The sequence below is a fragment of the Coregonus clupeaformis genome, chromosome 29, assembly GCF_020615455.1.
Source record: "Coregonus clupeaformis isolate EN_2021a chromosome 29, ASM2061545v1, whole genome shotgun sequence".
Classification (NCBI taxonomy): Eukaryota; Metazoa; Chordata; class Actinopteri; order Salmoniformes; family Salmonidae; genus Coregonus; species Coregonus clupeaformis.
The window spans coordinates 797,846-812,680 of record NC_059220.1 but is presented as its reverse complement, the minus strand read 5'-3'; positions in this window follow the sequence as shown (position 1 = coordinate 812,680).

Below are 14,835 nucleotides of genomic sequence, written 5' to 3'. Positions count from 1 at the left end.
ACAGACAGACAGATATAGAGACATGACAGACAGACAGATATAGAGATATGACAGACAGGTATAGAGACATGACAGACAGATATAGAGACATGACAGACAGATATATAGACATGACAGACAGACAGATATAGATACATGACAGACAGACAGATATAGAGACAATACAGACAGGTATAGAGAAATGACAGACAGATATAGATACATGACAGACAGACAGATATAGAGACATGACAGACAGACATAGAGACATGACAGACAGGTATAGAGACATGACAGACAGATATAGAGACATGACAGACAGGTATATCGAAATGACAGAAATATATAGAGACATGACAGACAGATATAGAGATATGACAGACAGGTATAGAGACATGACAGACAGATATAGAGACATGACAGACAGGATAGAGAAATGACAGACAGACAGATATATAGACATGACAGACATATATAGAGACATGACAGACAGGTATAGAGACATGATAGACAGATATAGAGAACTGACAGACAGACAGATATAGAGACATGACAGACATACAGGTATAGAGACATGACACACAGGTATAGAGACATGACAGACAGATAAAGAGACATGACAGATAGATATAGAGAACTGACAGACAGACAGCTATAGAGACATGACAGACAGGTGTAGAGACATGACAGACAGACAGATAAAGAGACATGACAGACATACAGGTATAGAGACATGACAGACATATATAGAGACATGACAGACAGATATAGAGACATGACAGACAGGTGTAGAGACATGACAGACAGACAGATAAAGAGACATGACAGACATACAGGTATAGAGACATGACAGACATATATAGAGACATGACAGACAGATATAGAGACATGACAGACAGACAGATATAGAGACATGACAGACAGATATAGAGACATGACAGACAGGTGTAGAGACATGACAGACAGACAGATATAGAGACATGACAGACATACAGGTATAGAGACATGACAGACATATATAGAGACATGACAGACAGATATAGAGACATGACAGACAGACAGATATAGAGACATGACAGACAGATATAGAGACATGACAGACATACAGGTATAGAGACATGACATACATATATAGAGACATGACAGACAGATATAGAGAACTGACAGACAGACAGATATAGAGAACTGACAGACAGACAGCTATAGAGACATGACAGACAGATATATATACATGACAGACAGATATAGAGACATGACAGACAGATATAGAGACATGACAGACTGACAGGCATATAGACATGACAGACAGGTATAGAGACATGACAGACAGATATAGAGACATGACAGACAGATATAGAGACATGCCAGACAGATACAGAGACATGACAGACAGATATAGAGAACTGACAGACAGACAGACAGATATAGAGACATGACAGACAGGTATAGAGACATGACAGACAGATATAGAGACATGACAGACAGGTGTAGATACATGACAGACAGACAGATATAGAGACATGACAGACATATACAGATACGTGACAGACAGACAGACAGACATATATAGATACATGACAGACAGACAGATATAGAGACAATACAGACAGGTATAGAGAAATGACAGACAGATATAGATACATGACAGACAGACAGATATAGAGACATGACAGACAGACATAGAGACATGACAGACAGGTATAGAGACATGACAGACAGATATAGAGACATGACAGACAGGTATATCGAAATGACAGAAATATATAGAGACATGACAGACAGATATAGAGATATGACAGACAGGTATAGAGACATGACAGACAGATATAGAGACATGACAGACAGGTATAGAGAAATGACAGACAGACAGATATATAGACATGACAGACAGATATAGAGACATGACAGACAGGTATAGAGAAATGACAGACAGACAGATATATAGACATGACAGACAGATATAGAGACATGACAGACAGGTATAGAGACATGACAGACAGGTATATACACATGACAGACAGATATAGAGACATGACATACAGATATATAGACATGACAGACAGGTATAGAGACATGACAGACATACAGGTATATAGACATGACAGACAGACATATATAGAGACATGACAGACAGATATAGATACATGACAGACAGACAGATATAGAGACATGACAGACATATACAGATACATGACAGACAGACAGATATAGAGACATGACAGACATATATAGAGACATGACAGCCAGATATAGAGACATGACAGACAGACAGATATAGAGACATGACAGACAGATATAGAGACATGACAGACATACAGGTATAGAGACATGACATACATATATAGAGACATGACAGACAGATATAGAGAACTGACAGACAGACAGATATAGAGAACTGACAGACAGACAGCTATAGAGACATGACAGACAGATATATATACATGACAGACAGATATAGAGACATGACAGACAGGTGTAGAGACATGACAGACAGACAGATATAGAGACATGACAAACATACAGGTATAGAGACATGACAGACAGGTATAGAGACATGACAGACAGATATAGAGACATGACAGACTGACAGGCATATAGACATGACAGACAGGTATAGAGACATGACAGACAGATATAGAGACATGACAGACAGATATAGAGACATGCCAGACAGATACAGAGACATGACAGACAGATATAGAGAACTGACAGACAGACAGATATAGAGACATGACAGACAGGTATAGAGACATGACAGACATATACAGATACGTGACAGACAGACAGACAGACATATATAGATACATGACAGACAGAGAGATATATAGACATGACAGACAGGTATAGAGAAATGACTGACAGATATAGATACATGACAGACAGACAGATATAGAGACATGACAGACAGATATATATACATGACAGACAGACAGATATAGAGACATGACAGACAGACAGATATAGAGATATGACAGACAGGTATAGAGACATGACAGACAGATATAGAGACATGACAGACAGATATATAGACATGACAGACAGACAGATATAGATACATGACAGACAGACAGATATAGAGACAATACAGACAGGTATAGAGAAATGACAGACAGATATAGATACATGACAGACAGACAGATATAGAGACATGACAGACAGACATAGAGACATGACAGACAGGTATAGAGACATGACAGACAGATATAGAGACATGACAGACAGGTATATCGAAATGACAGAAATATATAGAGACATGACAGACAGATATAGAGATATGACAGACAGGTATAGAGACATGACAGACAGATATAGAGACATGACAGACAGGATAGAGAAATGACAGACAGACAGATATATAGACATGACAGACATATATAGAGACATGACAGACAGGTATAGAGACATGATAGACAGATATAGAGAAATGACAGACAGACAGATATATAGACATGACAGACATATATAGAGACATGACAGACAGATATAGAGATATGACAGACAGGTATAGAGACATGACAGACAGATATAGAGACATGACAGACGGGTATAGAGAAATGACAGACAGACAGATATATAGACATGACAGACATATATAGAGACATGACAGACAGGTATAGAGACATGACAGACATACAGCTATATAGACATGACAGACAGGTATTGAGACATGACAGACAGACAGATATAGAGACATGACAGACATATATAGAGACATGACAGACAGGTATATAGACATGACAGACAGATATAGAGACATAACAGACAGGTATAGAGACATGACAGACAGGTATATACACATGACAGACAGATATAGAGACATGACATACAGATATATAGACATGACAGACAGGTATAGAGACATGACAGACATACAGGTATATAGACATGACAGACAGACAGATATAGAGACATGACAGACAGATATAGATACATGACAGACAGACAGATATAGAGACATGACAGACATATACAGATACATGACAGACAGACAGATATAGAGAAATGACAGACAGACAGACAGATATAGAGAGATGACAGACAGATATAGATACATGACAGACCGACAGATATATAGACATGACAGACAGACAGAAATAGATACATGACAGACAGACAGATATAGAGACATGACAGACAGGTATATAGAAATGACAGACAGATATAGATACATGACAGACAGACAGATATAGAGACATTTTTTTTTTTTGGGGGGGGGGAGTAGAATGATTACTTTATCCTATCCCAGGTATTCCTTAAAGAGGTGGGGTTTCAAATGTCTCCGGAAGGTGGTGAGTGACTCCGCTGTCCTGGCGTCGTGAGGGAGCTTGTTCCACCATTGGGGTGCCAGAGCAGCGAACAGTTTTGACTGGGCTGAGCGGGAACTATGCTTCCGCAGAGGAAGGGGAGCCAGCAGGCCAGAGGTGGATGAACGCAACGCCCTCGTTTGGGTGTAGGGACTGATCAGAGCCTGAAGGTACGGAGGTGCCGTTGACAGACAGGTATAGAGACATGACAGACAGATATAGAGACATGACAGACAGGTATAGAGACATGACAGACACACAGATATAGAGACATGACATACAGACAGATATATAGACTGGACAAACAGGTATAGAGACATGACAGACACACAGGTATAGAGACATGACAGACAGACAGATATAGAGACATGACAGACAGGTATAGAGACATGACAGACACACAGGTATAGAGACATGACAGACAGACAGATGTAGCGACATGACAGACAGGTATAGAGAAATGACAGACAGATATAGATACATGACAGACAGACAGATATAGAGACATGACAGACAGGTGTAGAGACATGACAGACAGACAGATATAGAGACATGACAGACAGATATAGAGAAATGACAGACAGATATAGATACATGACAGACAGACAGATATAGAGACATGACAGACAGGTATATAGAAATGACAGACAGATATAGATACATGACAGACAGACAGATATAGAGACATGACAGACATATACAGATACATGACAGACAGACAGATATAGAGAAATGACAGACAGATATAGATACATGACAGACAGACAGATATATAGACATGACAGACAGACAGATATAGAGACATGACAGACAGGTATAGAGAAATGACAGACAGATATAGATACATGACAGACAGACAGATATAGAGACATGACGGACAGATATAGATACATGACAGACAGACAGATATAGAGACATAACAGACATATACAGATACATGACAGACAGACAGATATAGAGAAATGACAGACAGATATAGATACATGTCAGACAGACAGACAGATATAGAGAAATGACAGACATATATAGATACATGACAGACAGACAGATATATAGACATGACAGACAGACAGATATAGATACATGACAGACAGACAGATATAGAGACATGACAGACAGGTTTGGAGAAATGACAGACAGGTATATAGACATGACAGACAGATATAGAGACATGACAGACAGATATAGAGACATGACAGACAGACAGGTATATATATATGACAGACAGATATAGAGACATGACAGACAGATATAGAGACATGACAGACAGGTATAGAGACATGACAGACATACAGCTATATAGACATGACAGACAGGTATTGAGACATGACAGACAGGTATATAGACATGACAGACAGATATAGAGACATGACAGACAGATATATAGACATGACAGACAGGTATAGAGACATGACAGACAGGTATATACACATGACAGACAGATATAGAGACATGACAGACAGATATATAGACATGACAGACAGGTATAGAGACATGACAGACATACAGGTATATAGACATGCCAGACAGACAGATATAGAGACATTACAGACAGATATAGATACATGACAGACAGACAGATATAGAGACATGACAGACAGACAGATATATAGACATGACAGACAGGTATAGAGACATGACAGACAGACAGATATAGAGACATGACCGACAGATATAGAGACATGACAGACAGATATAGAGACATGACAGACAGGTATAGATACATGACAGACAGACAGATATAGAGACAAGACAGACAGATATAGATACATGACAGACAGGTATAGATACATGACAGACAGACAGATATAGAGACAAGACAGACAGATATAGATACATGACAGATAGATATAGAGACATGACAGACAGATATAGAGACATGACAGACATACAGCTATATAGACATGACAGACAGGTATAGAGACATGACAGACAGATATATAGACATGACAGACAGATATAGAGACATGACAGACAGACAGATATAGGGACATGACAGACAGATATAGAGACATGACAGACATACAGCTATATAGACATGACAGACAGGTATAGAGACATGACAGACCGATATAGAGACATGACAGACATACAGCTATATAGACATGACAGACAGGTATAGAGACATGACCGACAGATATATAGACATGACAGACAGATATAGAGACATGACAGACCGATATAGAGACATGGCAGACAGGTATAGAGACATGGCAGACAGGTATAGAGACATGACAGACATACAGGTATATAGACATGACAGACAGATATAGAGACATGACAGACAGGTATAGAGACATGACAGACATACAGGTATAGAGACATAACAGACAGCTATAGAGACATGACAGACAGGTATAGAGACATGACAGACAGATATAGAGACATGGCAGACAGGTATAGGGACATGACAGACAGATACAGACACATGACAGACAGGTGTAGAGACATGACAAACAGGTATAGAGACATGGCAGACAGACATATATAGAGACATGACAGACATATATAGAGACATGACAGACATATATAGATACGTGACAGACAGATATAAAGAAATGAAAGACAGATTTAGAGACATGACAGATATACAGTGAGGGAAAAAAGTATTTGATCCCCTGCTGATTTTGTACATTTGCCCACTGACAAAGAAATGATCAGTCTATAATTTTAATGGTAGGTTTATTTGAACAATGAGAGACAGAATAACAACAAAAAATCCAGATGTCAAAAATGTTATAAATTGATTTGCGTTTTAATGAGGGAAATAAGTATTTGACCCCTCTGCAAAACATGACTTAGTACTTGGTGGCAAAACCCTTGTTGGCAATCACAGAGGTCAGACGTTTCTTGTAGTTGGCCACCAGGTTTGCACACATCTCAGGAGGGATTTTGTCCTACTCCTCTTTGCAGATCTTCTCCAAGTCATTAAGGTTTCGAGGCTGACGTTTGGCAACTCGAACCTTCAGCTCCCTCCACAGATTTTCTCTGGGATTAAGGTCTGGAGACTGGCTAGGCCACTCCAGGACCTTAATGTGCTTCTTCTTGAGCCACTCCTTTGTTGCCTTGGCTGTGTGTTTTGGGTCATTGTCATGCTGAAATACCCATCCACAACCTATTTTCAATGCCCTGGCTGAGGGAAGGAGGTTCTCACCCAAGATTTGATGGTACATGGCCCCGTCTGTCATCCCTTTGATGCGGTGAAGTTGTCCTGTCCCCTTACCAAAAAAACACCCCCTAAAGCATAATGTTTCCACCTCCATGTTTGACGGTGGGGATGGTGTTCTTGGGGTCATAGGCAGCATTCCTCCTCCTCCAAACACGGCGAGTTGAGTTGATGCCAAAGAGCTCCATTTTGGTCTCATCTGACCACAACACTTTCACCCAGTTCTCCTCCGAATCATTCAGATGTTTCATTGGCAAACTTCAGACGGGCATGTATATTAGCTTTCTTGAGCAGGGAGACCTTGCGGGCGCTGCAGGATTTCAGTCCTTCACGGCATAGTGTGTTACCAATTGTTTTCTTGGTGACTATGGTCCCAGCTGCCTTGAGATCATTGACAAGATCCTCCCGTGTAGTTCTGGGCTGATTCCTCACCGTTCTCATGATCATTGCAACTCCACGAGGAGATCTTGCATGGAGCCCCAGGCCAAGGGAGATTGACAGGTCTTTTGTGTTTCTTCCATTTGCGAAAAATCGCACCAACTGTAGTCACCTTCTCACCAAGCTGCTTGGCGATGGTCTTGTAGCCCATTCCAGCCTTGTGTAGGTCTACAATCTTGTCCCTGACATCCTTGGAGAGCTCCTTGGTCTTGGCCATGGTGGAGAGTTTGGAATCTGATTGATTGATTGCTTCTGTGGACAGGTGTCTTTTGTACAGGTAACAAGCTGAGATTAGGAGCACTCCCTTTAAGAGTGTGCTCCTAATCTCAGCTCATTACCTGTATAAAAGACTCCTGGGAGCCAGAAATCTTTCTGATTGAGAGGGGGTCAAATACTTATTTCCCTCATTAAAATGAGGTATGTAACAGTTTGGATCTAGAGTGTCACCCCCTTTGAAGAGCGGCAGCTTTCCAATCTCTGGGGATCTCAGATGATACGGAAGAGAGGTTGAACAGGCTAGTAATAGGGGTTGCGACAATTTCGGCGGCTAATTTTAGAAAGAAAGGGTCCAGATTGTCTAGCCAAGCTGATTTTTAGTGGTCCAGATGTAGCAGCTCTTTCAGGACATCAGCTATCTGAATTTGGGTGAAAGAGAAGCGGGGGGGGGGGGCAAGTTGAATCGTAGGGTGCAGAGCTGGTGGCCGGGGTAGGGGTAGCCTGGTGGAAAGCATGGCCAGCCGTAGCAAAATGCTTATTGAAATTCTCGATTATCGTAGATTTATCGGTGGTGACATTGTTTCCTAGCCTCAGTGCAGTGGGTAGCTGGGAGGAGGTGCTTTTAATCTCCATGGACTTTACAGTGTCCCAAAACTTTTTGGAGTTAGTGCTACAGGATGCAAATTTCTGTTTGGAAAAGCTAACCTTTGCTTTCCTAACTGCTTGTGTATATTGGTTCCAGACTTCCCTGAAAAGTTGCATATCGCGGGGGCTGTTCGATGCTAATGCAGTACGCCACAGGATGTTTTTGTGCTGGTCAAGGGCAGTCAAGTCTGGGGTGAACCAGGGGCTATATCTGTTCTTAGTTCTGCATTTTTTGAATGGGGCATGCTTATTTAAGATGGAGAGGAAAGCACTTTTGAAGAACATCCAGGCATCCTCTACTAACGGAATGAGGTCAATATCTATCCAGGATACCCGGGCCAGGTCAATTAGAAAGGCCTGCTCGCTGAAGTGTTTTAGGGAGCGTTTGACAGTGATGAGGGGGGGTCGTTTGACCGCGGACCCATTACGGACGCAGGCAATGAGGCAGTGACCGCTGAGATCCTGGTTGAAGACAGCGGAGGTGTATTTAGAGGGTAAATTAGTCAGGATGATATCTATGAGGGTGCCCATGTTTACGGATTTAGGGTTGTACCTGGTAGGTTCCTTGATAATTTGTGTGAGATTGAGGGCATCTAGTTTGGATTGTAGGACGGCCGGGTTGTTAAGCATATCCCAGTTTAGGTCACCAAGCAGTATGAACTCTGAGGATAGATGGGGGGCAATCAATTCACATATGGTGTCCAGGGCTGAGGGGGGTCTGTAGCAAGCGGCAACAGTGAGAGACTTATTTCTGGAAAGGTGGATTTTTAGAAGTAGAAGCTCAAACTGTTTGGGCACAGACCTGGATAGTATGATAGAGCTCTGCAGGCTATCTCTACAGTAGATTGCAACTCCGCCCCCATTGGCAGTTCTATCTAGACGGAAAATGTTGTAGTTCGGAATGGAAATTTCTGAATTTTTGGTGGCCTTCCTAAGCCAGGATTCAGATACTGCTAGAACATCAGGGTTGGCAGAGTGTGCTAACGCAGTGAATAACTCAAACTTGGGGAGGAGGCTTCTGATGTTAACATGCAAGAAACCAAGGCTTTTACGGTTACAGAAGTCAGCAAATGATAGCGCCTGGGGGGTAGGAGTGATACTGGGGGCTGCAGGGCCTGGGTTAACCTCTACATCACCAGAGGAACAGAGGAGGACTAGAATAAGGATACGGCTAAAGGCTTTAAGAACTGGTCTTCTAGTGCGTTGGGTACAGAGAAAGGGGGCAGATTTCCGGGCGTTGTAGAATAGATTCAGGGCATTATGTACAGACAAGGATATGGAAGGATATGAGTACAGTGGAGGTACACCTAAGCATTGGGTAACTATAAAAGAGATAGCATCACTGGAGGTACCGATTGAGCCGGTCTCCGCGTATATGGGGGGTTGGACAAAGGAGCTCTCTGAGGCTGGTTGAGCTGAACTTGTTATGTGTGACATGTTTTTCTTTCTCCCAATCTTCCTTTGTAGTGTTTGTGAGTGTGTGTGTGTGGTTCACAGTGGTTGTTTCTGTTTGTTTGTTCTGGTTATTACAGGTGTGCTGAGTTGCGGCTGACGATGGTGGGGCGTGGCTTCGGTCCGGAGTCCTGGCAGCTTTGGTTGAGTGACTGATGGACTAGCGTATATAAACTGTTTGCCGTGTGAGCTCAAGAGAGAGAGGGGGCACTTTTTGTTTGGCTGTTTGTCTGAGGATTTGGTTATTGGTTGTTTTGATTTATCTTTGTTTGTGTTCCAGCCGGTCCTCCTGATGTACTCCCCCCTACCTGGGTCCTGGAGAAGGGAAAGGTAGTTCTGCCCATGGGTGTACATTCACACGTAGTGTGTTTTCCACCCCAGGATCTGCCTCTACCTTTGACATTAGCCGGCATGTTGCTTTAGTTCCACAATTCCGTGAGTCTGAAGTTGACTCATACTTTTGTGCCTTCGAACGCATAGCAGTGGCTTTGAATTGGCCTAGGGATGTGTGGCCGCTGTTACTGCAGTGTAAATTCTCCGGTAAAGCGCAGGAGGTGATGGGTTCTCTCTCTCTCTCGCTGATAGTCTTAATTACGACATTGTTAAGGCTACTGTGCTCCGTGGGTATGAGCTTGGCATATAGACAAAAGTTTAGAAAGCACTCCAAATCCTCTATAAAAACTTCTGTCGAATTCGCTAGAGAGAAGGAGTCTCTCTTTGACAAATGGTGCTCAGCGAATAAAATCAATGACTTTTAAGGTTTTCGTGAATTTATCTTATTGGAAAAAAATTTAAACAGCCTCCCAGAGCGGTTGGTTGTATACATTAATGAACAGAAAGTGTTAAAGTTATCTGAAGCCGCGGTGCTGGCAGATGAATTTGTGTTAACACATTAAAACGGTGTTTCCCACACACCGTAGTGAGAAGAGACCGGTTGTATCCTCTCGTGTCTACAATTCCCACCGTTACTCAGGAAGTACCCGGCTGACTCCAAAGGAGGAACGCGCCTGTTTTTATACTGTCATAAAGTCAGATACGTAATTTCGGAATGTATGTCTTTAAAACGCAAGTCACCACCTTCAACCCCTAAACCCCATAAAGTGTGGGTTTGATTAAGGTAAACTCTAAGAGCTCTGTAAAGGAGAGTCCTGGGGTTGTACTAAGTCGTCCCGATCCAACCTACGACCCGTTCATATTTAAAGGCTTTGTTTCACTGACAGGTGATTCTGGAGAACAAAAGCCAGTTTTGATATTGAGAGATACTAGTGCGGCTCAGTCTGTAATTCTCTCGAGTGTTCTGCCCTGGTCAGAGGAGTCTTATTGTGGTTTTAGTGTATTATTAAGGGGGATCGAAATGGGTTGTGTGTCTGTTATGTTACATACTGTCCATTTGACTTCTGATCTAGTGAGTGGATGTTTCAGAATCGGTGTGCAGTCCGAGCTTCCCGTAAATGGGGTTGCTCTAATCATGGGTAACGATCTAGCAGGAGGCAAAGTTGTGCCTGTGTTAGAATAATAATAATAATATGCCATTTCGCAGACGCTTTTATCCAAAGCGATTTACAGTCATGCGTGCATACATTTTTTTGTGTATGGGTGGTCCCGGGGATCGAACCCACTACCTTGGCGTTACAAGCGCCGTGCTCTACCAGCTGAGCTACAGAGGACCACTATATCCATATATATCACTACCAGACCAAACGCCGTGCTCTACCAGCTGAGCTACAGAGGACCACAGAAGTGCTAGACAAGCCTGATGCTCAGTCAAGTGCTGATGTTTTGGCCACTACGTTTCCCGAAGCATTTCCAGCGTGTGCCATTACGCGTGCGCAGTCGCGTCGCTCAGGTACCACGGTAGACTTAGCTGACTCTGTGCTTAGGTACCATGGTAGACTTAGCTGACTCTGTGCTTAGGTACCATGGGTAGACTTAGCTGACTCTGTGCTTAGGTACCATGGTAGACTTAGCTGACTCTGTGCTTAGGTACCATTGTAGACATAGCTGACTCTGTGCTTAGGTACCATGGTAGACTTAGCTGACTCTGTGCTTAGGTACCATGGTAGACTTAGCTGACTCTGTGCTTAGGTACCATGGTAGACTTAGCTGACTCTGTGCTTAGGTACCATGGTAGACTTAGCTGACTCTGTGCTTAGGTACCATGGTAGACTTAGCTGACTCTGTGCTTAGGTACCATGGTAGACTTAGCTGACTCTGTGCTTAGGTACCATGGTAGACTTAGCTGGCTCTGTGCTTAGGTACCATGGTAGACTTAGCTGACTCTGTGCTTAGGTACCATGGTAGACTTAGCTGACTCTGTGCTTAGGTACCATGGTAGACTTAGCTGACTCTGTGCTTAGGTACCATGGTAGACTTAGCTGACTCTGTGCTTAGGTACCATGGTAGACTTAGCTGACTCTGTGCTTAGGTACCATGGTAGACTTAGCTGACTCTGTGCTCAGGTACCATGGTAGACTTAGCTGACTCTGTGCTTAGGTACCATGGTAGACTTAGCTGACTCTGTGCTTAGGTACCATGGTAGACTTAGCTGACTCTGTGCTTAGGGTACCATGGTAGACTTAGCTGACTCTGTGCTTAGGTACCATGGTAGACTTAGCTGACTCTGTGCTTAGGTACCATGGTAGACTTAGCTGACTCTGTGCTTAGGTACCATGGTAGACTTAGCTGACTCTGTGCTTAGGTACCATGGTAGACTTAGCCGACTCTGTGCTTAGGTACCATGGTAGACTTAGCTGACTCTGTGCTTAGGTACCATGGTAGACTTAGCTGACTCTGTGCTTAGGTACCATGGTAGACTTAGCTGACTCTGTGCGTAGGTACCATGGTAGACTTAGCTGACTCTGTGCTTAGGTACCATGGTAGACTTAGCTGGCTCTGTGCTTAGGTACCATGGTAGACTTAGCTGACTCTGTGATTAGGTACCATGGTAGACTTAGCCGACTCTGTGATTAGGTACCATGGTAGACTTAGCTGACTCTGTGCGTAGGTACCATGGTAGACTTAGCTGACTCTGTGCTTAGGTACCATGGTAGACTTAGCTGACTCTGTGCTTAGGTACCATGGTAGACTTAGCTGACTCTGTGCTTAGGTACCATGGTAGACTTAGCTGACTCTGTGCTTAGGTACCATGGTAGACTTAGCTGACTCTGTGCTTAGGTACCATGGTAGACTTAGCTGACTCTGTGCTTAGGTACCATGGTAGACTTAGCTGACTCTGTGCTTAGGTACCATGGTAGACTTAGCTGACTCTGTGCTTAGGTACCATGGTAGACTTAGCTGACTCTGTGCTTAGGTACCATGGTAGACTTAGCTGACTCTGTGCTTGCCCCTATGTTGAATGGGGAAGATATCCAGTGTTCTAGTCCTGTGTTCCCAGTGAGTTCTGATTATGACGATGGTAGTAAAGACAAGACAATGGCTTCCTCAGTGGACTGTTTAAGGTTGCCAGTTACTCGGGAGAAGCTAATAGCTGGCCAGAAAGAGGATGTGGGCTTGGCCAAATGTTTTTCCTCCATGTTACCTTTGAGTGAGGCAAAAAGGAAAGGTGTGACATATTTTCTTGAGAAGGGTCTTTTGATGAGAAAATTGACTTCCCGTGCTGACCTAGAAAATGATTGGAATTCCGTTTTCCAGATTGTAGTTCCTGCCACGTTTCAGACGAAGGTGTTGTCCCTAGCTCATGATATTCCCTGGTCTGGTCATCTAGGGGTGACTAAAACCTACGATCGAATCCTCCGTCATTTCTTCTTGCCAGGAATGAAACGGGATGTGGCTCGTTATTGCCGTACATGTAGTACGTGCCAAGTGGTGGGGAAGCCTAACCAGGTAATTTCCCCGGCTCCTCTCTGCCCGATTCCGGTCATGGGAGAGCCGTTTGAGAAAGTAATAATCGTTTGTGTTGGTCCATTACCCAGGACTAAGTCGGGTAATCAATTTTTGTTAACGATAATGTGCACTGCTACAAGGTACCCTGAGGCGATTCCTATGAGTAAAATCACCAGTAAGGCAATTGTGAAGGCACTGATTAAGTATTTCTCAATTCTTAGCACGGGCATTTACATCTCCTCCTCAGACGAGCTACACCCGAGGCAGGTTGAGCGGGACTGGGGGCTCTACAGTGAAATAGTACAATAAGAACTAACCCAAACAGCAATAGGCTAGGCATATTGACATGGGAGAGAGGCATAACGCAATCACAGGTGTTATTCGAGAGGGCTAAGACAACAACTGGTAATGGCAACGAAAGTTTGGGCTGAGGCTAAACAGATCAACAGGATGGGGTACCGTATAAAGGAACAGTCCAGCAGGCATCAGCTGTGTAGCTGAGTGATCATAAGGTCCAGTGAACAGCAATAGGTGAGTCCGGGAGCAGATCGTAGGCTGCTACAGCACAGGCGAGCAGGAGGCACGGCTGTTGATTGCGTGTGCTAGCGGGCCAGGGCTAGCAGATGGATATTCGTGGTCGTCGCAACAGGAAGCCTGTTGAAACCACATCAGATGATTACGTCGGCAGACCAGTCGTGATGGATCGGCGGGGCTCCGTGTCGACACTAGGAGGTCCCGTCCGGTTGACAGAGAGGTAGATAGCCGGGAGATGGGCCTGGCTCGAGGCTAGCT